This window comes from Somniosus microcephalus, chromosome 7 (assembly GCF_052327205.1).
Source record: "Somniosus microcephalus isolate GS21.2 chromosome 7, FLI_Smic_1.0, whole genome shotgun sequence".
NCBI lineage: Eukaryota > Metazoa > Chordata > Chondrichthyes > Squaliformes > Somniosidae > Somniosus > Somniosus microcephalus.
In genome coordinates, this window is record NC_140993.1 from 107,672,331 (window position 1) to 107,698,802 (window position 26,472).

Sequence of the window (26,472 nt, forward strand, 5' to 3'; positions counted from 1 at the left end):
GAGTCCCATTATTTTACCGAGTACCACTTCCTTAGTGATTTTGATCGTGTTTAGCTCCTCCCCCCCCTTTGGCCCCCTGTTTGTCCAGTGTTGGGATATTCTTAGTGTCTTCTAATGTAAAGACTGATATAAAATATTCATTCAGTGTTTTTGCCATCTCCATATTTCCCACCATTAATTTCCTGGTCTCATCCTCTAAGGGACCAACATTTACTTTAGCCACCCTTTTTCTTTTTATATAACTATAAAAACTCTTACTATCTGTTTTTATATTTTTTGCTAATTTACTTTCATAATCTATCTTCCCTTTCTTAATGAATCTTTCTGTTATTTTTTGCTGTCTTTTAAAGTTTTCCCAATCCTCTATCCTCCCACTAGATTTGGCTACCTTATATGCCCTTGTTTTTAGTCGAATACTATCCTTAATTTCTTTACTTAGCCACGGATGGCTGTCTTTTCTTTTACACCCTTTTCTTCTCAGTGGAATATATATTTTTTGGAAGTTGTAAAATAACTCCTTAAATGTACACCACTGATCATGTATCGTCTTACCCTTTAATCTATTTTCCCAATCCACTCTACTCAATTCCGCTCTCATACCTTCATAGTCTCCTTTATTCAAGCTTAGCACGCTTGTTTGAGATCCAACCTTCTCACCCTCTAATTGAATATGGAATTCAACCATGTTATGGTCACTCATTCCAAGGGGATCCTTTACTAGGACATTTTTAATTAATCCTGTCTCGTTACACAGGACCAGATCTAAGGTTGCTTGCCCCCTGGCCGGTTCAGTTACATACTGCTCAAGAAACCCATCCCTAATACACTCAATGAACTCATCCTCAAGGCAGCCCTGCCCAATTTGATTTGTCCAATTAATATGATAGTTAAAATCCCCCATAATTATAGATGTTCCCTTATGACAAGCCTCAACTATTTCCTGACATTGCATGAGTCACTGATAATGAATCTGATGCTCTAACAGATTGACTTATGATCATCTGCACTATTCAATGTGCATGTAACCTTAATCTCACATCTCTAACTCCTTTACTCCCCGACAGGACCATCGACAGCCCCCGTCCCCACTGTCTAGGAGGAAGAGCCTGAGCTTCCAGACTCCTCAGAGGAAGCTGCAATCTCTGAGGGCGCAGCGTCAGCAGAATTCAGCGCACCCAGCACCAGCGGAGACACTCACACCTTGGTGGGACCTTCGTGAGATAAAGTAGTGTTGTCACCTGGTGTATCACCGCTCACAAGTGAGCATCAGCAGATGGTGGAGAGAGGGACAGCAGTGGAGAGTCCTCGTCTGAGGGCGCAGAACTCTGCCAGCTCGGCTCAGCTGCATGTCGACGCGGTGCCTCCAGGTCCATCCAGAAGGAGAATGGTGCTGGAACTCCAGAACAGGTGCAGGTTTTGTCTCCAGGGTCGCTGCGAGTGTGGAGCGAATGGAGGAGTCCATTGCGAACATGAGCCGAGCCTTTGTGGAGGCATTGACGCATGAACGTATCATCGCAGAAAGGATGGCAACCTCCATGGAAAGGATGGCTAACTCAGTGGTAAGGCTGGCCACCATAGAGGAGAGGATGGCTACAGCCATGGAGGAGCTTAGTCACCAGGGCCTTGAAAACATAGTCATTGTTCAGAATAGAATGACATCTCTTGAGCGATGGTCAGCTATTGCGCATAGAAACCAGATCTTCATGGAAGTCCTCTGGAATAGGACATTCAGTGCAGAAATGCGTCTTCATGGTCCCCCTGAAGTGCAGCAAGATGCTGTCAAGCCACTTGCTCGCTCTGAAGTGAGGCTGACCCATGAGAGGGATGTTGGTGGCAGACAACAAGGAAGTGGGGGCTCCTCTCCAAGCGCTCACATGACCATGCCACTGCAAAGCCCTCGGTCAGAGCCCCATCAGAGTCCTCATCCAACTGAGATGGGCGTCTCAGTCCCTGCACAACCGCAGGAGCAGCAGACTGTTACTGAGCCCTCATAGGTTCGCAACCCCAGAGGATGCCCGCCAAAGGCGTCGAGCCTGGAGCAGCAAGAAAGTGTGCAAGGGGCCTCCACATCTGCTGAAGCCACAGGGGAAGCACCACGTAGAGGTAGATAATGCACAAGTAGTCACAAGGGTAGTCACTTGGGTGCTGTGATGTATTGTATTTGGACCAGCCATCCTTGTCATGGTATCATAAACAGATTTGATGGCAAACTGTTGAAGTTGTGGCCTGTGTCATTTTGCAAATGGAACTTTCACATTGAGGGCTTAGGGCGACTTGCAATTGTCAGTATGGTAGTCAGAGTGATAGGAATCCGCAGGTTCTTGTCCATTGTCGATGCTCTGGTAAGAAGGTGCGAGACGAAAGTGTTTGATTGTGCAGGCTAAACAAATCTGGCCAACATGAGTGCGTCCCTTGCATCCCAGGCAGCAATGTGGTCGCACTCTGGCGCCTTCTGGCCTGTGCAGTTTCAGGTGGGTGAGCAGCAGCTTGGCGCTCCTGTTGTTGGTGCTGCTGATGTTCAGGGTTCTGCTGCTGCCGCGGCAGGTCTTAGTACAGGAGGAAAGGAAATAAATGGTTCCCATGCTTCTGGTATATGCCTCAGTTGAGGAAGTGCTCAGTCAAGGTGGGGAGAGGGGTTTCCCAGGAGGTCACACTGGAGATGGGCCTCAGGCTCCAAACTTCCACAACAATGAGTAGGCTGCTAAAAGTTCCCCCAGACCTGAGACAAAGTTCTGCCACCTGCAAATGATGATTGCTGAAAACTCATTTTTAATGGTGGAGCTTCAGCTGTTATTAAGCAATCCACTTGAGGCCACCAGGATTACCTGGCATGTTCCAGAGGAGGCGTGTAGGATGGGGGAAATTCTGAAAATCAAAAAGGCCTCTCAAAATTGGATTATAGAGGCAATTAACTGGTTGTTAAGGGCCTATCCCGCCTCTTGGAGGCGGGATGGAAATGGGGTCTGAAACCCTGATTCTGGGAAAATTGCTCAGAGGCGGGATTGTGCCCGCACGCCATTTTTAGCGATTTTAACACCTCAATCAATTAGGCACTTTACAGCCCTCTGGACTCAACATAGAGTTCAACAATTTCAGATCATAAACTCGGCCCCGATCATATATATATTTTTTAGCCACACTTTTTGTTTGTGCCCTTTTTTTCTTCCCTCCCACATGGCAGCTGTCTTTCATTCTGCCAGCGCAATTCACACTCCATCTAGAGCCATCCTTTGTTTCTTAACCTGTCCCATTACCATCTCCTCGTGCCTTGAATGTATCTTAATGCCTCTTTATTCCTCCTGCCTTCCATCCTATCACAGACCTTCCCTTTTGTTCTTTCATCCCCTCCCCCATTTCCCAGCCCCTAAACTTGCTTTTAAATCTGTTCCATTTCCTGCTTTTTTCCAGTTCTGACGAAAGGTCTTCGACCTGAAACGTTAACTCCGTTTCTCTCTCCACGGATGCTGCCTGACCTGCTGAGTATCTCCAGCGTTTTCTGTTGTTATTTCAAAAACAACAGTTCCTTTTGAAAGCACATTTGCTCCCAAATGTTTGCTGCTTTTTAGTAAAGCATATTTAGCACATTCCATGTTCACTTATCAGTGAAAGACAGTCTTATTTATTTATTTTACTTTGAAAAAACTTTTTGGCCTGGCAGAGCATTTAAATAGATACCAAAATTAAGGGTCTGTGTATACTTACACAATTAAGGATAAATCGCTGGGAATAACACAATCTGCTCTGTGACACTGCCAGTAAGTTCCTTTACCATATTACACAAAGGTAAATGCGGTTTTGATTACCATTTCTTTTACTGTGTTGCCATTGCCAAGCCAGTTTTATCTACTGCCCATTGGTTATACTACATGTAACTTAGGTTTAGCTTTGATGTTGCATCAGCAGTTCATTTCGAATGAAATGATGCATCACAAAGAATGGAGCTAACCACTTTTTGTACGGGCTTTATAGGCCTTTTGCTGGTGTGTTTCAGTTTTCTAACCTCACACAGCTGAATCCTGATAAAAGACAGAATCGGTTTGCCAACAAATGTTCTGCTTTGATCAGGGTATTACAAACATGAAAAGCTTATTTGCAATTCTTTGCACTGCAGCCCATTTAATCATTCATTCAGCAATTCAGTCTAAACCCCAACATAAAATGTGCAACAGACACATAACATTTTACACAGAAGTAAGTAGACGTCAGAAATGTGCTGCTACTTCTCGGTGAAATTTGGCAGTGAATTGATTATGTTTAGTGTGCTGACAATTAATTACCAGATAATTTTGTTTCAAAGTGTCCCTTATTTTTGTTTTTCACCTTTGTAGATTTATGGCTGATTTCATGAGCTTATTTACAGCCAGCTTTGTAGAATCCTAAACCAAATTGCCTCAAAATGAAGAACTGGCCATTGCAGTGACTAGTGGCCTGAAAGGATTTAGCTACCTTAACATTATGCGGAAGGTCTTGTAAATCACTTAATAACAAGGCAATGCATCAAATTTTGCAGCACACTCTCTCTGGGTCACTACATTGATCTGATATTGATGTGGTGCTTGACAGAACTGAGAACTGAAGCAAAAAGTGATAGGTTTGACAGTTTGGTACTGGATGATGTACGTCATTGAAATTGCCTTCCAGGTGAATGAACATAAGAAATAGGAGCAGGAGTAGGCCATTTGGCCCTTCGAGCCTGCTCTGCCATACAATAAGATCATGGTTGATCTTCTACCTCATCTCCACTTTCCTGAACTATCCCCAAATCCCTTGATTCCCTTAATATTCAAAAATGTATCGATCTCTGTCTTGAATATACTCTGGGGTAGAGAATTCCAAAGATTCACCACCCTCTGAGTGAAGAAATTTCTCCTCATCTCAGTCCTAAATGGCCGACACCTCATTCTGAGACTGTGACCCCTGGTTCTAGACTCCCCAGCCAGGGGAAACAGCCTCCCTGCATCTACCCTGTCAAGCCCTGTAAGAATTTTGTATGTTTCAATGAGATTACCTCTCATACTTCTAAACTCTAAAGAATAGGACAATCCCCTCATCCCAGGAACCAGTCTGGTGAACCTTCGTTGCACTCCCTCTATGGCAAGTATATCCTTCCTAAGGTAAGGAGACCAAAACTGTGCACAATACTCCAGGTGTGGTCTCACCAGGGCCCTATATAATTGCAGTAAGATGTCTTTACTCTTATACTCAAATCCTCTTGTAATAAAGGCCAACATACCATTTGCTTTTCTAATTGCTTGCTGTACCTGCATGTTAACTTTGTGATTCATGTACAAGGACACCCAGGTCCTTCTGAACACCAACATTTCCCAATCTCTCACCATTTAAAAAATACTCTGCTTTTCTATTTTTCCAACTGAAGTGGATAACTTCCCATTTCTCCACATTATATTCCATTTGCCATGTTCTTGCCCACTCACTTAGCCTGTCTATATCCCCTTGAGGCCTCCTTGCATCCTCCTCACAACTTACATTCCCACCCAGCTTTGTATCATCAGCAAACTTGGTCCTCTCATCCAAATCATTGATGTAGATTGTGAATAGCAGAGGCCCAAGCACTGATCCTTGCAGTACCCCACTATTTACAGCTTGCCAACCCAAAAATGACCCGTTTATTCCTACTCTCTGTTTTCTGTCTGTTAACCAGTCCTAAATCCATGCTAGTATATTACCCCCAATCCCATGATCCCCAATTTTGCTTAATAACCTCTTGCATGGCACCTTAGCACCTTATCGAATGCCTTCTGAAAATCCAAATACACCACATCCACTGGTTCCCCCTTATCTATTCTGCTAGTTACAACCTCAAAAAACTCCAACAGATTTGTCAAACGCGATTTCCCTTTCATAAATCCATGTTGACTGTGCCCAATCCTATTATTATTTTCTAAGTGCCCCGATACCACGTCCTTAATAATGGATTCTAGCATTTTCCCTATTACTGATGTCAGGCTGACTGGTCTGTAGTTCCCCGTTTTCTCTCTCCCTCCTTTCTTAAATAGTGGGGTTACATTTGCTACCTTCCAATCCGCGGGAACCGTTCTCGAATCTGATGAAATCTGATTACGCTGGGATGTTCCCATGAATTTGTATTTTGCTGCTCTTTTTGTGAATAAAAATAAATAGAACTCACTTACACATCAGTGGAGGCTGATTGCATATTTGCATTTTAATTCATAAATAAACATTGCATTCAGTGACTACATTTTGTCTTGTGTGACTGGTGGGTTGTTTTGAGGCTGCTATAGATGATAGCCCGGAATTTGCGATGGGTAATTACGGCGAACTAACAGAGTGCGCCGTTATTAACCCTTTGAAACTGACTGCAACTTCAGGATGTACCACATGCGCATTTAAATGCGGAAATCCTGAACTTGCTGTCAGCCATTCACTGCTCTGACACTGGCTGCACTGTGGCTTTGCCCCTCCCCCCATAGCCAGCAATCAGTGAAACTGATGAAAACTTGGGCTTTTCCACAGTAATCTCGCTGTTAAATGTCCTATTAAAAGATAGACCTTGTTGGATTAAGTGTAATTGGGGTTTTTTGAATGATTGTAGATTTTTTGCCTATTCTGTTCTACTTGGAAGTCCATTTCATGCATTAGTTACTCTGTGAAGAGGACTTTCCTGACATCAGTCTTAAATTTGCCTTTTACTAGTTTGTCCTAATCTCTGTTCAGTTTGAAGAAATTTCCTGGATCTATCTTTCATACCATTTGTCATCTTCTCTACTTCTATATGATCATTCTTCTGTCATTGTTCAAAGCTGAAAAGCTCAATGTCATCTCACCTCTGGTTCTTTTACCAATTCCATTAAATTTGTGTCCTCTGGTTATGGATCCTTCTACCACTGATAACAGTTTCTCTTTATTTACTATCAAAACCTTTCATGATTTTGAACACCAACCTTAAATCTCCCCTTAACCTTCTCTGCTCTAAGGAGAACAACCCCAGCTTCTCTAGTCTCCATGTAACTGAAGTCCTTGATCCCTGGTACCATTTTTGTAAATCTCCTCTGCACCCTCTCTAAGACCCTGACATCCTTCTGATAGTGTGGTGCCCAGAATTGGACACACTACTCCAGCTGGGGCTTAACCAGTGATTTATAAAGCATTAGCATAACTTCCTTGCTTTTGTACTCAATGCCTCGGTTTATAAAGCCAAGGATCCCATATGCTTCTTTAACAGCCTTCTCAACTTGTCCTGCCACCTTCAAAGGTTTCTGTACTTGCACCCCAGATCTCGCTGTTCCTTCATCCCCTTTAAAATTATACCATTTAGTTTCGATTACCTCTCCTCATTCTTCCCACCAAAATGCATCACTTCACACTTCTCTGCATTAAATTTCATCTACCATGTGTCTGGCCATTTCACCAGTCTGTTTATGTCCTCCTGAAGTCTGTTACTACCCACTTCACTGTTTACTACGTTTGAGTCTTGTGTTATCTGCAAACTTGAAATAATGCCCTATATACCCTAGTCCAGGTCATTAATATGCATCAAAAAGAACAGTGGTCCTAATACCGATGCCTAAGGGAGACCACTGTATATGTCCCTCCAGTATGAAAAACAACCGTTCATCACAACTCTCTGCTTTCTGTCCCTTAGCCAATTTTGTATCCATGTAGCCACTGCCCCTCTACTCCCATGAGCTTCAATTTTGCTAACAAGTCTATTATGTGGTACTTTATCAAATGCCTTTTGAAAGTCCATATACACAACATCAACCGCACTACCCTCATCCACCCTCTCCGTTATTTCGTCAAAGAACTCAATCAGGTTAGTCAAACACAATTTGCTTTTAACAAATCTGTGCTGGCTTTCATTTATTAACACATTTTTCCAAGTGCCAATTAATTTTGTCCCGGATTAATGCCTCTAAAAATTTTGCCCATTACTGACGTTAGACTGATTGGTCTGCAATTGCCAGGTATATCCCTCTCCACCTTTTGAATAGGGGTCTAACATTTGCAATCCTCCAGTCCTCTGGCAACACTCCCATACGTAAGGAGGATTGGAAGATTGTGGCCCGAACCTCTGCAATTTCCAACCTTACTTCCCTCAGCAACCTATAATGCATCCCATCTGGATCAGGTGACTTTTCTACTATTAGAATTTAATAATGTTACAAACAAAACTAGTAATATTAGCATAGATGAACATATTGTTTTAGAAAGAATTAAGAACTTGAAAATAGATAGAGCAACTGGGCCAGATGATATCCACCTTAGGGAGATGGGACATGTGCTTTGCGAGCCCCTAGCCTGTATTTTTCATAGTTCACTGCACTTTGAAATGGTTCCTGTAGACTGGAAGGAGGCTAATGTAGTCCCCATCTTTAAAAAAGGTGACAAGACAGACCCGGGTAACTATAGGCCCATTAGTTTAACATCAGTAATGGGTAAGATGCTTGAGGGGATCATTAGGGATGCAATATATGAATGCTTGGATAGAGAGGGACATATTAGGGACGCCCAACATAGCTTCATATAAAGGAGGTCATGTCTTACAAATCTAATGTAGAAGTTACAAAATTGGTGGAAGAGGGAAGTCCAGTAGCCATTGTCTACTTAGACTTCCAAAAACCTTTTGATAAGGTACTGCACAGAGGCTTCGATAAGATCGAAGCCTTTGGTATTAGTGGTAATATATTGAGCTGGATTGAGAACCGGCTGGTAGGACGTAAGCAAAAAGTAGTTACAGATGGATTTGGATCTGTTTGGAGACCAGTGGTGTCCTGCAGGGATCTGTGTTGGGATTGTTGCTCTTTACTATTTTTTATTAATGATCTGGATGCAGGTGCTGGGGGCACGATCTGCAAATTTGCAAATGGTACCAAAATCTGTACGAGTTTGCTTCAGGCGGATCTTAATGTGTTGGGAGATTGGGCTCATGACTAGCAAATGATGTATAACTTGGATAGTGCAGTGTTTTGCATGTGGGCAGGGCAAGTGCTCAACATTCATACGCCCTTCAGGGAAAAGTATTAAAGAAGTTGGAGAAAGAAGGAGATTTGGCCATTCTAGTGCATACATCTTTAAAGGTACATGAGCAATGCCACGAAGCGATAGCTAGAGCAAATAGGGTGTTGGGTTGTATCCATAGGACAATTAAGTATAAGACGAGGCATACTATTTTGTACTTGTACAAGTCAGGCCTCACTTGGAATACTGTGTCCAGTTTTGGTCTCCTCACACGGTAGGTGGTATTGAGGCTTTGGAAAGGGTGCAGAGGAGGGCCACTGGACTAATTCCCAGTTTAAAGCATCTTAGTTATCAAGATAGGCTAAAAGAGTTGGGACTCTGCACTTTAGAGAAGCGTAGACTTAGAGGTAATCTAATTGAGGTTTATAAGATAATGAAGGGAATAGATTGAAAGAAAAGACTTGCATTTATATAGCGCCTTTCATGACCACCGGACGTCCCAAAGTGCTTTATAGCCAATGAAGTACTTTTTGAAGTGTAGTCACTCCCTCAGTACTGCACGGGAGGGTCAGCCTCGATTTTTGTGCTCAAGTCTCTGGAGTAGGACTTGAACCCACAACCTACTGACTCAGAGGCAAGGGTGCTATCAACTGAGCCACTGGTTGACACACAATTCTGTTCCAGTTGACGATTTGTTTCAATTAAATATGTTAGGGAGAACCAGGGGTCACAAATATACAGTTGTATAAGGCTAGATGTATGTTAGATGTCAAGAGGTGGCTCTTTTCCCAGCAAATAGTGGACCTCTGGAACAGGCTGCCATCTCGTGCGGTGGATGTTGATTCACTGAATTCCTTCAAGCGAGAGCTGGACCTGTTTCTGGCTGGGGTGAAGATCACCTCTTATAGAAGGTAGGTACTACAGGGAATTAAGCGCCAGAGTGATGATCTGGACTAGTTTCGATCACCTAGATGGGTCGAAGAAGAATTTCCCAGATTTTTTTTCCCCAAATTGGCCTGTGTTTTTTAGTTTTTTTTTTTGCCTCTCCCAGGATATGACATGGTTTCATATAGGGTGGAGTGTATATATTGTGATACATAAGGTATCCCAATTGTTTGGGACAGGCTCGATGGACCCGAGGGTCTTTACTTATCCGTCATTGTTCATACTTTCAGTGTTGCCAACCTTTTAAGTACCTCCTCGTTTATCTATTTTTATCCTATCCAATTTCTGTACTATCCCCTCCTTTACTGTGATATTAGCAGCATCTTTTTAAAAATACATGCCTAATAGCACATAGTGGATTGAAACCCAGTTTATTGACCATAGTACCAATCCAGTGAGGCAGTAGGCAGCAAATTCAGAATTGGTACAGTGGTCCACATGCTAACTTCCTTTGACCCCCCTACCCCCTACGACCCCCCTACCCCCTACCACCCCCCCCCTCCCACCCCCGCTAATGACAGCTGGTGAATTTCTAGGATGTCCAAGGTATGTTTCCCTGCAAATTTTTACTTTACAAATGCTACATTTTAATTAATTTTCAACCTTTGTTATTCTTCAGAAACTCAAAGACAATTGGATTTTCAACAGACCAAATAGACCCAGCTTCCACAAAGCACTGCTTCAATTTATTTTTTCTTCCCATGTGTAACACTTCACATTGTCATATTAAATATCATCAGTCATTGTTTTGCCCACTTGCATGTTTTGTCCAACTCATTTTGTAATCCTGAACTGCTTCCTCAGAATCCCCTCTAAAAATGACCAATTTGCATTGTTTCTGAATGCAAGTCATTGATGCAAGTTAGAAACATTGAGGGTCTCAACACTAATCCCGAAGGTACCTTACTCGGCCGTGTTCCCTCACTTACTCCCTGCAACATAAATCCTGAGACAAGTACCATTGAGCCAATTTCTTATCCATTGCCAAGTTTTATTTTCTATGATGAACCTGCTTTCCTAAAGAAAAGTATTACCTTCTGTTATAAAAATATATTATTCAAAGCACCTAATTGTGGAATAGAATTGTAGAATATTAGAGCACAAGAGGAAGCTGTTTGGCCCATCGAGCCTGCACCACCTCACTGAAAGAGCTAACCATTAAGTCCCATTCCACATGCCCTCTCAATTAATTTTTTAAAATCCATTTTCCTGTTAAGAGATTAAAAATTTGCTTCCACCACTATTACTAGTGGGGCATTCCATGTCCTCACAATTCTTTTGATAAATTTGTATCTCTAGTTACCAATTCATTGACCGGGGAAATAGCTTTTCATGATTTACCTGATCAAAAATTCTTATAATTTTGAACAGCTCTTTAAGTTAGCCTCATATTCTGATTTGATATAATGAAAAGAGCTCCAATTTCTCTAGTTCTTTTTCTCATAGCTAACCCCTCCTATCCCTTGTGTCATCTCAGTAAGTCTCTTCTGTGCCCTCTCCATGGCCTTAACATCCTTCCTAAAGTAGAGCGACCAAACCAGGACATAACCCTGCAACTGTGATCTAACTAATGATTTGTATAATTGTATCATTGCCTCTTCGCTTTTATATTGCATGCTTAGATTTATAGAACTTAGGACTAAACAGCTTGGCTGGCTTGCCCTCCAACGTTTAATTATTTGTGTATCTGAATCCCTTTTGCTTTTTGACTCCTTTTACAATTTTACCATTTAGTATATATTTCCTCTCACTCTTCCTCCCAAATTCTATCACCTCACATTTCTCCCGATTATGTTTCATCCAACAATTATCTACCAAATTTACCAAGCTGTCTGTCCTCCTGAAGTTGTTACTACTTATATCCCTTAGTGTTAGGAGGCGATTAAATACGTGGGGTTACGGGGTTACGGGGATAGGACTTGTGTGGGATGGCTGTCGGTGTAGGGACTGGGTGCTAGGGTTTGGATGATCAGCCATGATCTCGTTGAATGGCGGAGCAGGCTCGAAGGGCCGAATGGCCTACTCCTGCTCCTATCTTCTATGTTTCTATCCCTTGAGTACAAAAAACATCCATTAACCACTGTGTGCTGTAGCCAACTAAATATCTATATACATAACCACATTTGCTTTAATACTGTGTACCTTAATATTATCAACAAATCTCATAATCAGCACGCCGTCAAACATCCTTTGAAAATCCATATACACATTCACTGTATTTCCTTTATCAATACACATTGATACTTCTTCAAAAGAGCTCTGTCAAATTTGCCAGATGTGATCTGTCTTTTACAAATCTGTGCTGTCCTGAATTAACACATGTCTTTCTAATTTTTAATTTTAGCTTGTATTATGGCTCTAGAAGCTTACCAATGTTTTGCTGATTGGTCTGCAGTATTACATTGGGAGCCCTGCAATCCTATGGTAAAATTTCCAGATCAAAGGATGTTTGAAAGAGCAAGGTTGGAGCCTTTACTACCTCATCTCTGATGACCTTGCTCAGCATTTCAATACTACAGCCTTATCTATAGATAGCCAACTAATGGCTTTGCTTGTTCCTTGTGTACCCTTTCATACCCACTGTGAAAACCAAGACGAAGTGTTCCGTTGTTATCTTTGCTATTTCTTCACCCTCCATGAGATTTCCTTTTCATCTCCAATCAGCTCTACCTTTTCCTAACCTATTCTTTTACTTTTTATATATGGCCTAGAAACTGGAGGTGTTATCGTGGCAGCAGTCATGATGCCTTCATCCTGCGCCAGTCCGGTGTGCCAGCAATCCTTCAGTCACCACGTCAAACCCGAGGGTGGCTGCTTGGAGACAAGGGCTATCGGCTCTGCACCTAGCTGATGACTCACATCCCCAACCCCAACACTCGTGCCCAGCACTCATACAATGAGAGCCATACTGCCACCAGGAACATCATCAAGCAGACCACCGGGCTGCTGAAGCAATGGTTCCACTGCCTTGACCACTTGGGAGGAGCCCTCCAGTACAGGTGTCCCATTTCGTGGTGGGCTGCTGCATGCTTCACAACTTGGCTATCATGAGGGCGCAGCCTTTGCTAGCAGGGATTGTGGTACCACCTCAGGAAGAGGCCGAGGGAGAGGAGGAGGACGAGGAGGCAGGCAGAAAATTCCCCTTCCACGTGGGCTGTCCGTGAACACTTCATCAGACTCCGATTCCAGTGAATGAAACCCAGATCCCCGTTGCTCACCACATCCCCATCAACCACATCCCCATCATACCATCCCTCTGTCATAGAATATCACAGCATCCTTATGGGCACAAAGCTGAAATGAGAGCCACCAAAAAACAAACATTCCAAACAAAATTAATAAATTGGTAATTATTCAAGTTATATTAGAATATCAACTAATCACCCTTGTGCAATCCCTTAGTGCTTGTCATTCGTGTGGCCTTGCCTACTCTGGTGCTCTTACGCAGTGCTCCCCCTGTGGCTGCAGCATGGCTGGTGGAAGGCTGCTAAGTTTCCGTGGGGCAGACTTCAGATGGCCTCGCAGGATGACGTCAACCAGCTGTGGACCTGAAAGTTCCGGCTGTCGACTGCACCACCTCTGCGTGGGCGGCAGCAGTTTGAGCTGACGGGCAGTGGCAAGGGCAATGGCGGAGTGGCAATGGTGGGAATACGAATGCTGTCATCCTGAGAGAGGGCAGCAGATTCCTGCTCCACAGATCCACTGCCACTCCCCCGGGGCTGCGCCTCAGCATTCCTAGCAGTCTGTTGGAGGACAGATTGCTAGGCTGCTGCAACACCCTGCAAGCCCCTTTCGACACTGGTAAACCAGCCACGATGGCAGCAGTCTGAGCTTGGGTGGCATAAAGCTGAGACTTCATGAGAGCAGTCTGATCTTTGACAGCATGCTGAGCCTGCCGGAGAGCAGTCTGCACTTCCACTGCAGCACTGAGACGTTGGGTTTCTTCCGCCTGTGCTGCTTTGGAAGCTGCAACAATCGCCCATCACATGCAGCATCATGGCTGGGTCCACAAGGTCGCCTCTGGAGTTGTCCATCATTTCCAGCCTGGAAATCATGGGCTCTAAGCTCTGCGCAAAGCCCCGTCCAATGTTGGAGCTGGACTCCTCCACGCTCCTTGACATTGCCAAGAGTCTCTCTGGCAGGCTTGCCATTGTACCTAGCATTTCGCTGTGCATGACCATCACCCCTTCTTCTGAAGGTCGCCCCATCGAGGTCATCATCTGAGTCATGTGCAGCAGAACTCGCGCGTGAACTCTCCCTCCGGTGGGCTGGCCACCGAGCTACCCTTGCTGCAGCTCACTCGTGCCTGGTGCTTCACCATGTGCAGATCCCACATCGAAACTTATCTCTAAATTACGCACAGTGCCAGTTTCTGAGCTGGTGTCTGTGAGTGTCAGATGCAGTGACGGTGTACCACCTTCTTCTCCTTCACTCTCCTCCATTACTTAGAGGACAGGCTGTGCGGGTGGCAGATCTTGGTCACCTGAAAGCAGAAAGGCACAAGGGTCAGGTTAGGGTGAGGGGAGGGGGGAAAGCAAGTTAATGATACATACAGCATCACCAGTTTGTAAGTGAGAAGAGATTGAGGGATAAGTGGGAAGTGTGATATGAGAAGCAGGATTAGGAATGAGCATACCGTTGTTGTCCCCAAGGGTTTCAACTTCGTCCATTGCCACGGCCTCGGTGACTTCTCCTCCGATGATGTCAAGCACCGTCTCCTCCAGTTGGCTCAAGGTCTCTAAGGCAACTTAACCACCTCCCGTCTGCCGCTGCTTGCAGCGATTGTGAACCACCTTTGTCAGCAAGAGAAAGGGAAGTGTGTCAGTGGATGTGGTGCAATGTGTTTGGGTTATGTGTCTACCATGGTTGAACAGCTGGCAGCGTGTGCAAGGTGTGATATGTGGGTGTGACTTTTGCAGCAGTGGTAAGGTTGTGAGGGTGAAGTGAAGCTATGATTGTGAGGTGTGAGTGGTGAAAGGTAGAGATTGTTGGAAGGTGAGTGATGCATTGGGCAGTGTGTGAGGCTTGTGGAGCAGATGGTGGGATATGGCATTTGTTGAAGCTTTCACCTACCTTGACCCGTTGTGTGTGTGGTCATTAAACTTCTTTTGGCACTGGATCCATGTTCTCGGTACCACGCTGTTGGCCGCCACGTATCCAACTATCTCTTGCCACAGCCGTCTCGATGTATGCGCTGATGGCTACCTGCCACCCTGCGGGAACAAGACAAGCCTGCCTCCTCTCCACGGCCTGTATCAGTGCCTCCAGAGCCACATCGAAGAACCTTCTGGCTCATTCTCTTTGCTGGTGTTCAGCCTTGTGTTCACACAACTGCAATTCCAACTCCAACGACAATGAGGCGCTGCTGCATCAAAGCACTGTCCCTTTAAGTAGTGGAGAAAGACAAGGCCAAACATTACTGGCCATTAGACTGCCATTGGCTCACCTGTTGAGCGGTAAGCCAATCAGCAGCATGTTTAGCACTGAGATCAGCACTGCAATCATGTAAATGAGCAGGCAGCATGAATTTTGCATGCTGCTTGGACCATTTTGAACTAGCGCAGCTAAATAGCACTGGGCCATGACACCGCCTGTTTTCGGGCCATATTCAATTTCTAGGTCTGTGTTCATAAAATCTTCTTGTTTTTTTTTTACTCGCCAGCCTTTCTTCATCCTTCTTGGACATTCTGATCTTTATTGCCCCCTTCATATTTTCTGTACTCTGTTTGATTTTCTTATGTGTTCTTCGGCTAGTGTGGTTAAATGCGGAAATCAGCAAGTTGCTGTCCAAGATGCCCTGCTCTTCCAGAAGTTACGTGATAATGGTATCTCTCCGAGAGACTCTGCCTTGAAACACATGGAATGGCGTGAAGTTGCAGTACTTGTGTGATAGATACCCACTAAAGTTGCCAGAAAAAGTTAGGGCTTGTTCATTGCAGTAAAAGTAAATTTGTAACAGCATGTTAAGTCTTAATTACTGCCAAATAACCTCTTTGGCATGGAAAATTAACTTTTACAAGTGTGGCATCTCATTCCTTCAGATTTTAATTATTGTTGGCGATTTAAAAAAAACAAAAAAATTTAATTTTTAAAAAACTTTTTCTTTGTCTCTTTTATCTCGCTCTCTTAATCCCATCTTTCTTTCCCTCTCTTTATTTCACTTTCTGTACCTGATTTGACATAGAATTTAATATTCTAACTGACACTTCCTGGTTCAGACTTTGCACGCCTCATTAACGATTCTTCAATCTGATTGGTTAAGTAGATACACAGTTACTTGCCCTGTTCACATACGTCCCAGATCCCCTGTAGAGGTTGCTGTGCCGAAACAGCTCTCTAATTACAGTAAGTTCTAGTGCAAAATCCCTTGAAAGTCTGTGGGTAAGTGTAATAAACAGCTGGCACTGTTAGTTCGCCGCTGAGAGCAAAATCCGGCCCAATGTTTATTTGCAGTCTTGTAGGAAACTCATTTTTCAAAATGCTTTGCTAAATATAATAGACAAGTTGCCTTCAAATAATGCTTTTTAGCAAAAGGTTTACAGCTGCAGAACTCCAAAGCCCTTTTTTTATAATCAAAAAGGAACTAAAACCGTTAACATAAAAATGGACTGGCTTTTCCCTTCCTCTTCTCTCTCTCTCTGAGGACTCCACTGTGAGCACTTTTCTTTAGTAACAATGGATTATGGTGTATTAGATTATTCAGAATACACTTGTAACCAAGTACAACAAACCATTTGTAATAATACCTTAGAAGAGCTCCAAAAGCGCAATGTGTTATGTTGTCACTTATTAGGAAGCTATATCTGATGTGGGTTATATGAAAGGTCATGGTATATAAGACCATGTTTTAAGGAAGTGTATTGTAGTTTTAAGACCAGCTGATCTTTGTAGTTCTTTGCCTATGTTTTACATTGCTCTGCTCTCTGCAGCGTTTCATTACTTGAGCTCTGTAGATACACTATTCAATGATGATTGTCAACTTTGTACTACAAAATTGGTTCTTTTAAAAGGGCAATGTTTTATCGTCTTGGAGGTAAGAGCAGTGCTTTATTTTAAGCATTTGTTACAAAACAGTAAATAAGCTATCGTATCACAACTGCACAGTTGTTTGATAATGCTGTAAATAATTAACCCAAATTTGCATATTTTTTTATTTCTTGGGATGGTGACTATCCTGGCAAAGCCTCCTTTATTGTTCATCCTTAGTTGCCCTGAGAAGGTGGTGGGCCATCTTCTTGAACCACTGCAGTCCTTGTGCTAATTGTGTTTCTGCAATGTTTGGTTGACAGGGTTAAGTGAGTGGGCAAGAATAGGGCAGCTGGAATATAATGTGAAGTTATCTACTTTGGTAGGAAAATTAGAAAAGCAGAAAATGTTTTAAATGGTGAGAGATAGGGAAATGTTGGTGTTCAGAGGGACCTGGGTGTCCGTGTACATGAATCACAAAGTTAAAATACAGGTACAGCATGCAATTAGGAGAGCAAATGATATGTTAGCCTTTATTACAGAAGGATTACAAAAGAGTAAAGAAGTCATTGCAATTTTATGTGTGTTGGTGAGACCACCCCTGGAGTACTGTGCACAGTTTTGGCCTCCTTACCAGGGAAAGATATACTTGCCTTCGAAGGGTGCAACAAAGGTTCACCAGACTGATTCCTGGGATGGGGGGATTGTCCAATAAGGAGAGATTAAGTAGACTAGGCCTATATTCCCTAGAGTTTAGAAGAATGAAGGTGATCTCATTGAAACATACAAAATTCTTAAGGGGCTTGACATGCTGGGAGGATGTTTCCCCTGGCTGGGGAGTCTACAACTTGGGGTCATAGTCTCGGGATAAGGGGTCGGCCATTTAAGACTGAAATTAGGAGAAATTTCTTCACTGAGGGTTGTGAATCTTTGGAATTCTCTACCCCAGAGGGCTGTGGATGCTCAGTCATTGAGTATATTCAAGACAGTGATCGATAGATTTTTGAATATTAAGGGAATCAAGGGATATGGGGATAGTGCAGGAAGGTGGAGTTGAGGTAGAAGATCAGCCATGATCTTATTGAATGGCGGAGCAGGCTTGAAGGGCTGAATGGCCTACTCCTGTTCCTATTTCTTTTGTTGTTATGTTTGGTAAGTGTGCTTATGGGTTGTCTGGGACGTGTAGCATGTTTTCCAATGCAGCAGCCTAAAACCAAAGAGGCTTGCCTATTACTGTAACACATCAAATTTAATGAAGAAATATATCACACGACTGACATAATTGAAAAATATTACACATGCTACTGATAATTAAAGATACAGCCTCATGGGGCTACTATTCACCTTTTTTATATAATTGATATAATCTAAAATATAATATGGTGGATTTGATGTGTTTGCTTATGACGTAAACTGTATAACAATTTTTAAAAAGTGAAAATATTTTACGTATTTTAATGTTATTTGTAGTTTTTCTGCCTGATTATCATGTGACACAGGTATTAAAGTATATACGCTGGGAATTGTAGTTCCAGAGGAGCAGGGTGAAAAGCACAGCTCCCATAATGTATCTTTCTCACAGGCAATAATAACTGGAAATTCCAAGTACCCGAGGTTCAAGTGAAATTTCCAACCTAAGCTTCAAGCCCCAAACAAAAGGAGAGGCCAAAGTGGGAGAAATATTTTGTGACTTTCTAATATTAAATGACAAATTTTAGTGGTTTTTCTTTAGAACTGTGCAACTTTTTATGCATTTCAACTGCTTGATTTTTTTTTGGAAACTAACATTTTGGGATTTGTATATGAGTAGTTAGAGACATGACATGGTAAATGTAGCAGGCTTGGGCAGAACAGGTGACTTTGGACCTATGGTTCCAAAAGCTCTTCACCACTGGGGTTTTCCTCGCGTCATGTCTGGGTCTGGTGTAGACTAATTGGTAGAGATTGATTGCTATGATTAGTCAACAACTCCATTATCATTGTATCATGCAGCTACCATGATGGTAAAAGGCAAACTAGATGAACTGTGGTCTATTATCGTCTAACAATTCCTATGTTCCTATTAGCTGTATACACTGGCTAAATGAATAAATAAGGAAAATAGTGCAGTGCCTAAAAACAATATCATAAAATTATTTGAATAACTTGAATAATTTTTGGTGGTTTCTGGTTCCACATTGCTGAATTTGAAAAATTGCAAATCATTTGATTGAGTTGTTTTGCGGTGCTTGTAGGTTGCTGATGGAAACTTTCAAATCTGTCCCGTGAATAGAACTTGTTTTTGATTGGCTGAAATATCAGTTAACTAAATGCGAAGCAATCAGCATGATTTAATTTAACAGTAGTTATTTGCACATTTTATTTTGCCCAGACATGTGATGACTTGAACGTGTCACATTCTAAACCTTTTGAGAGGCGTGGCACTTTCTCTCTCCCTCTCTCTGTATCTCACACTCATTTCCCCCTCACACTATTCTCATTATAGTGGCCTGGGATAGATATGGACAGTGACAGTGGGTAGGACTGGGAATGAGTCAGTGGCGTATTAGGAAGGAATTGTTTGTGTAGACTGGGGTCTGGCAGCACTTTGGGGGATGGTGGGGGGAGGGTTTGCTGCTCTGCTTGTGAGTACTGTTTATTGGGTGGGGGGGGCAAAAGCACAAAGTTTCTGTAAGTGCACTGTAGAATTGGGGTGGGGGGGTGGCGTGAGGAGCACAAGGGTAGAAATAATCAAAGATGGGGAAAAGTCTCCATGGGTTGGAGGAGAAGCCCAAGAGCAGGTGGATGTCTGTGGAAAACCTTTCAATCGTGTGCACACACAGACTGGGGTTTACTGAGCTCTCAAGTAGCCCATGCACGGAGGCATGGGAACATTACAACCCAATGTCCAGTTGATTGATCAAAGCTATTGAAATGGAGCAGAAAACAAGATTGGGGTCCCTGAGAGGAAATTCCTGTATGGTGGCAAGCTGTTGGTGAGATTGAGGAATGAAATGGCTACATTTATCAGTAAGTTTTATACTCCTTTTTTAAGATTGCATGGGGATCAACATGGCCATTCAAATAACTTTGAATTTTTCTTTTTCAGGGACATAATTTATCCTGAGATAAATGTTTGAGTAGTGCAATAGGTTCCTTTTTCTGAAATAGGTTTTGTTGAGAGATGGTGCAGTGCACTTTATGTGTGAGTGAGTGTTATCTGACCAATTGCTTTTCAGTATGTGGAATTTGAGCCAATCAGAACGCTTTGTGTTTTATGGCGACGTCAGATACATTTTCCCTTGCCTTATGGACAGTTTGTCCTATGGACACTTGCCAGATGCAACACGTTTAATCATATAGATATGTGTTAATTGTTTATTGCACCATCATTATACTGCAACTGGTAATTAGTTGTTTTGGGGTTTGTTAAAGCTTTGTTTAACATTAAGTGCTAGCTAACAGTGGGTGTTTAAAATGAAGTGCTACCCAAGTGACAAATTGGATGTTATTGCCAGTGACTTTCCATTTGGAATGCCTTGTTAAACGATGCTCTTCCAAGTTTTTCCACACATTATCTGGCTGTCCTAAATGGCTGGAAGGAAGAGATTTTCTTCTTGTTGCTTTGCATTGTAAATCTGTGAGATTTTAAGATTGCTTACAGTGGTCTGAGCAATTATTCCTTCGTTCTCTCAGTCTTTTTTAATGTTTTCTTCGGTTATTCAATTGAATTTATTGTGTTCTTTTCCATTTGCATTTTTACTAACTGTTTTACTATATTAACAGAAACTATCAACCTTAAACAGTAATTAACATAAAAACTTTTTTTTGTTAATTGTTCTTTTGATTTGGATGACATTGGCAAGACAGTATTTATTGCCCATCCCCAGTTGCTCTGAGGGCATTAATAGTCAACCACGTAGTGTGGTATTGGAGTCACGTCTAGGCCAGACTGGCAGGTTCGCTTTCTGAAGGACATTAGTGAACTAGTTGCCTTTAATGAAGAAGTGTTTGACCACCTTTTTAGCATTTGTTGAGAATCTCATCTGATATAAATAATGCTGTAATATGTCATTGTGCAACTTAAATATGATATTTTACTCTCCTTCAAAGAAAAGCAGGTTTGTTAAATGTATATTCATGAAGAGGGTACTCCTTTTTAAAAATAAATAAAATTCAATTTTGTGTACAAATCTAATTAGCTGATGGGAGACAATTTTTTTCTTCTAATTTTATCTAAGACATGGAAATATATATTGCCAATTAATGCTTTAAACAATTAAAGGACAAAGAAACATTTTTGTTTTATGTGTGGTGATAAGGGTAAGAAATGTTGGTGCTGAGAAATGGAAAATAATTTTGTACCCAGTGTCAGTACTGAATACTGTTAGGTCAGATCAATCACCGAGTAAGCTCCAATAATACATTTTAGTTTCAACCTCCGAAGAGCTGTCTGTGACACCCCTGTTTACACCACTCATTCTTGTAGTCTGTGACTGATTTAGCCATTTAGTACTAATTATTGTCCTAGTCATAGCCATTAGGAATTTCGCAGATCGAAAATTGCTAAACTCATTTCACTTGTAGAAGACTATTTTCAGCAGTCTTTGATGGATTCAGATCAAGATCCCAGAGGTGAAAGATGAACAATTATCCAATGTCTTGCAAACAAGCAGCTTATTTAGAGTTCTTAAAAAATCAAAGATCACATTCTGTGCAGCAATACCAGAATGCTTTCTCCTGTAATTTAGTGTTGCAATTGTGCATCACTCTGAAAAGTACAAACCTAGGCCTCGTCATCGCAGCCATGGATATGTTTGATTTATTTTACTGTCACGTCTAAAATATTAATTGTTTAGATGTAAAAAAATGGTGAATGATCATCTATAAAATGTATTTTTCCTTTGTTGACGCTGACAAAAGATAGATGAACAGATGAATGATTTTTGTTAATTTGAATAAATCAAGATTTCTTTGACATAGATTATTGCAAAGTAGAATTGCAGCAATGTATATATATTAAGTCAGTAGAGCCACACAGATTTTCATATGCAACATTTTTCAAAAATGTCACTGGTTAATGGGAATAAACCTTGTAAGAACAGTGGTAAAGGTTTGTATATATTTAACTTACTTTTTAATTAGGAACACGATCATCGGCAATGGGAAATGACATGGAAGTGTATTCGTCAATGAAGAATTTCTTTGTTGTTCATCATTACCAAATTATTTTCAACAGCTATAACATAACTTCTGAAGCTTCACATGCTTACTTGTGCTCTAAGCATTACAAATATATATATATTTGAGAAGATGAGGCATTTTAGAAAATCAAATATGAGAATGGGAAAGATATCAGATTAACAAATTTAAATCCACTTGTGAATCTCTTGTAGAATTGTTCACAGTGGGTCAAGGGATATCCTGTTGCAATTTGGAGGCTAAGGTGTAGGAGAACGGTACACCTGATCATTGAAGGGATTTGGAATGAAATTTGTGGCAGATGTGCTGAGAGAGTTTGTTATTTGACTGGCACAAATTTCCCAGGAACCAGTGAGCTAATAAGGATTTTTTAAATATGTGACAAGCATGTTCGCATGTGTGACAAGCATATGACAGCTCATGGAAAAAATTTAATAACATATAGAGTATATAAATAGTGTTTTGTTCACTGCAAGTAGATAAATCTATCTTTCTTGTCATAGAGCAGTACAGGACCCTATTTAATGGCTGCCAGGAGAGATTTGCAGCTGCATGATGTAGATACAAGGGAGATTGTCCTGTTTCACACACCAAGGCATCCTCCCCAGATGTCAGAAGTGCACCATTCCTGACAGCAGGTGGTGATCATGCTTAGTGCACTACTAAGAGACAAATTCATAAGAAAACAGCATACTTTAAGAAATCTGACAGTATCAGACTGCCGAACAGTACTATGTATTGGGTAGATGGCCCAAGATTGAATGGCAGTAGGTGAAGCCTGTCAACTGTTCAGCACAAGTCTTCAACTATGTTAATCCCTCACACAAATTTTTGGCTTTCATTGAATCGCGTGCATACCCATTCTCGTGCACACTTTTAAGATGCAATATACAATTGAAAACATGCCACACTCCTATCTTCCAAGGGCATTACACCTCAAGATATTGTAAAACCTAGCTGCATGATGAGTAGTCACTTACTGGCACCTGCGTGGGCATGCACATTGTGCACTTGTCTGTCACCATGCATGTGCTCCTTCAACTACTAGCACCTCAAGAACACTTTTCTACTTGTACAACAAGGCAGCACATTGAGAGCATAATCCCAGCCTGGGGAGGGCCTCCCTGATGAAGTCATAGAATCATAGAATACTACAGTACAGAAGGAGGTCATTCAGCCCATCGAGTCTGTGCCAGCTTTTGCGACGAGCAATCCAGTTCGTCTCACTCCCCTGCTCTTTACCCATAACGCTGCAATTTTTTCTCCTTCAAGTATTTATCCAATTCCATTTTGAAGGCTACTATTGACTCTGTATCCATCACCTCATCAGGCAGCGCATTCCAAGCTTTTCCTTGTGTTGCCGCTGGTTCTTTTGACAATCACCTTAAACCTGTGCCCTCTTGTTATCAGCCGTTCAACCATTGGAAATAGTTTCTCTTTATTTACTCTGTCTAAACCCTTCATGATTTTAAACACCTCTATCAAACCTCCTCTTCGCCTTCTCTGCTCCAAAGAGAACAACCCCAGCTTCTCTAGTCTATCCACATAACTGTATTCCCTCATCCCTGGAACCATTCTAGTAAGTCTCTTCTGCACCCTCTCTAATGCCTTCACGTCCTTCCTAAAGTGTGATGCCCAGAATTGGACAATACTCCAGCTGGGCTGAACTAGTGCTTTATATAGATTTAGCATAACTTCCTGGCTTTTGTACTCTATGTCCCTCTTTATAAAGCCCAGGATCCCATATGCTTTATTAACTGCTTTGTTAACCTGTCCTGCCACCTTCAAAGATTTGTGCACAAGCACCCCCAGGTCTCTCTGTTCTTTTACCCCCTTTAAAATTGTACCATTTAGTGTGTATGGTCGCTCCTCATTCTTCCTACCAAAATATATCACTTCACACTTCTCTGCATTGAATTTTATTTGCTATGTGTCTGCCCATTCCACCAGCCTGTCTATGTCTTCTTGAAACCTATTACTATCTTCCTCACTGTTTACTACACTGCTAAATTTCGTGTCATCTGCAAATTTTGAAATTGTACCTGTACCCTCAAGTCCAAGTCATTAATGTACAGCAGTGGTCCTAGTACTGAACCTTGGGGAACGCCACTGTATACCTCCCTCCAGTCTGGAAAAACTGCCATTCACCACAACTCTCTCTTTTCTATCCCTTAGTCAATGTTGAATCCATGCTGCTACTGCCCCTTTTTTCCCCATGGGGTTCAATTTTGCCAACAAGCCTAGTCTGTGGTACTTTATCAAATGCCTTTTGAAAGTCCATATACACAACACCAACTGCACTGCCCACATCCAACCTTTCTGCTACCTCATCAAAAAACTTAATCAAGTTAGTGAAACATGAATTTGTCCTTAACAAATCTGTGCTGGATCTCTTTTATTAGTCCATGCTTGTCCAAGTGACTGTTAGTTTTCTCCCGGATTATTGTTTCTGAAAGCCACTGCTCCCCTCTGCTTATTTCTCTGCAACTCCTGTAAGGATGAGAGGAATTCCATGAAGAGTGCCCATTGTAACACTTTAGGGTGCCCAAGATGAGTTTTATGCTCACTGAAACATTATAAGGTGGAAAAAAAAAGCTTACTCAGAAACATAAAGTCAAAAAGAAATTAATAAACAAATCCACTGAGCAAAATGCAGAAAGGGGTCTTATTTTGCGGGGTTTAGAGAGTTGCCTTCACACATCTGAGGCAGACCTTGGGGACATGAATGAGGCACGACATAATCATAATTTTTGTGGGCTTAACAGGGCTATTGTGCGTTCTCAGCGAGAATATCAAGCGAGCCCAGCACAGCCCGGACAAAAATAAGTGGCTAGGCCATCTTGGCATGATGCAAGTGCAAAGCCCACTCAAATTCTTTTCCACGCACTCCTATCTGTGCCAGCGATTTATATATGCGATTGGTGCATCAGAGCAGAAAATTTACCCTTAAGTTTTGTTTTTAAGGAAATTAATGCTTTGTTTACCCATTAAAATTGAATAAATAAAAAAATACCACAGTTACTTAAATAAATCTCGACATACAGTAAAGAGCTGCTCTCCATATTTTATGTTTAGATGATGGCTTTTTTTTATTACAAAAACAAAGAAATATATAACATTTTAGTTAAATTCTTTTATTACGCCCATTTCCCTATTTATCAGCTAACTCTGCAACAGTAAAGACTTTTAAACTCAGGATCACTTTTTTCAAAACCTCCCTCCAAACTTGAATAATGGTACAGGACTTCCAAGAGTTGCTACCTGTTGATATAAAGATAAATGAAAGAAATGCGATGTATTTTAATTGTCGTCAGACAAAGACTGAAGCATTTCTCATTTTGAATCCTATCACCAGCTAGTAATCAATTGTCAAAACAAATCTCAGACCATGTTCACCATTTTCATGTGGATCTCTTTTATTAGTCCATGCTTGTCCAAGTGACTGTGGTTTAGGCATGTGGTTTAAACAACAAATATAGATCATCATCAGCAGCATTATGTGCATGATCGACAATATACGGCAACAGAAATATCCTGGAACAAATCATTATTTTACATTAAACAGTCACAAAACTTCAAAGCTTACATCTAGACACTCCTGTTTATATTAAATATCATCTTCCAGTTACTGTTCAGTTCTGCTAAATTCATAATTTCTTGTGTGGTGAGATCAGCTATCAGCTCTTTTCCTCCTCCCCATCTCTGGCTGCAACCTTGGTTATTACGGCCACTGACCTTTTATAAACTATGCAAGAATGAGTAGTATCTATGAAGTTGCTGGTAATATGAGACATCTATGCACTCAGCACCCATAGTGCATAATATTTTTAGTGTCTTTACTTCCACATTTACCTGATGATAGTATTATGTGCATTACAAATTAATAATTAAGCTGTTTCGATTGAATGTTTTAAGCATCATTCACAATTATTCCAATTTACATTGCATCAATAATATAATTGAAAAGTGTAACATATTTTCTACATGCTTTTGTTCAGTTGGAAAATAGTGATTACTTCATCATGTTTCAATCAGTGCACAAACATTGGGTGAAATGGAGATGTAATTAAACTAATCAAGTTTCTAAAACAAGGACAAGACCTATTGATCTTGTATTGCTTGACATATTTTGCCATTCATGAAAACTATTGATCTTAGCTGTAATTAAAACAAAATGTCATTGTAAAATAAAAGATATTTATGTTATGTCTTCTAAAAGCATGTTGAATGCCCAATGTCTTTTTGAATCAATAATACATAAGCAGAAGACATTTTAATAAAGGAAGAAAAAAAATTGATGTTTAGAGACCAATATTCTTATTTTAAGCTTGGTTACTTAGAATTCTTTAAAAAAGCTGTTTTTACTGAGCAACATTTATTCACTCATCCAATTTATTGGAACCTACAGAATATATGGGGAATGATTGTTTCATCCATTAA

The 26,472-nt window shown here is 41.4% G+C and overlaps 1 protein-coding gene across 1 annotated transcript in view; it reads left to right on the forward strand.

The window, feature by feature from the left end:
• trappc9 (trafficking protein particle complex subunit 9) overlaps positions 1-26,472 on the forward strand; it is a 1,276,086-nt gene that overhangs the window by 782,591 nt on the left and 467,023 nt on the right. The gene's annotated exons all lie outside the window — the stretch shown is intronic.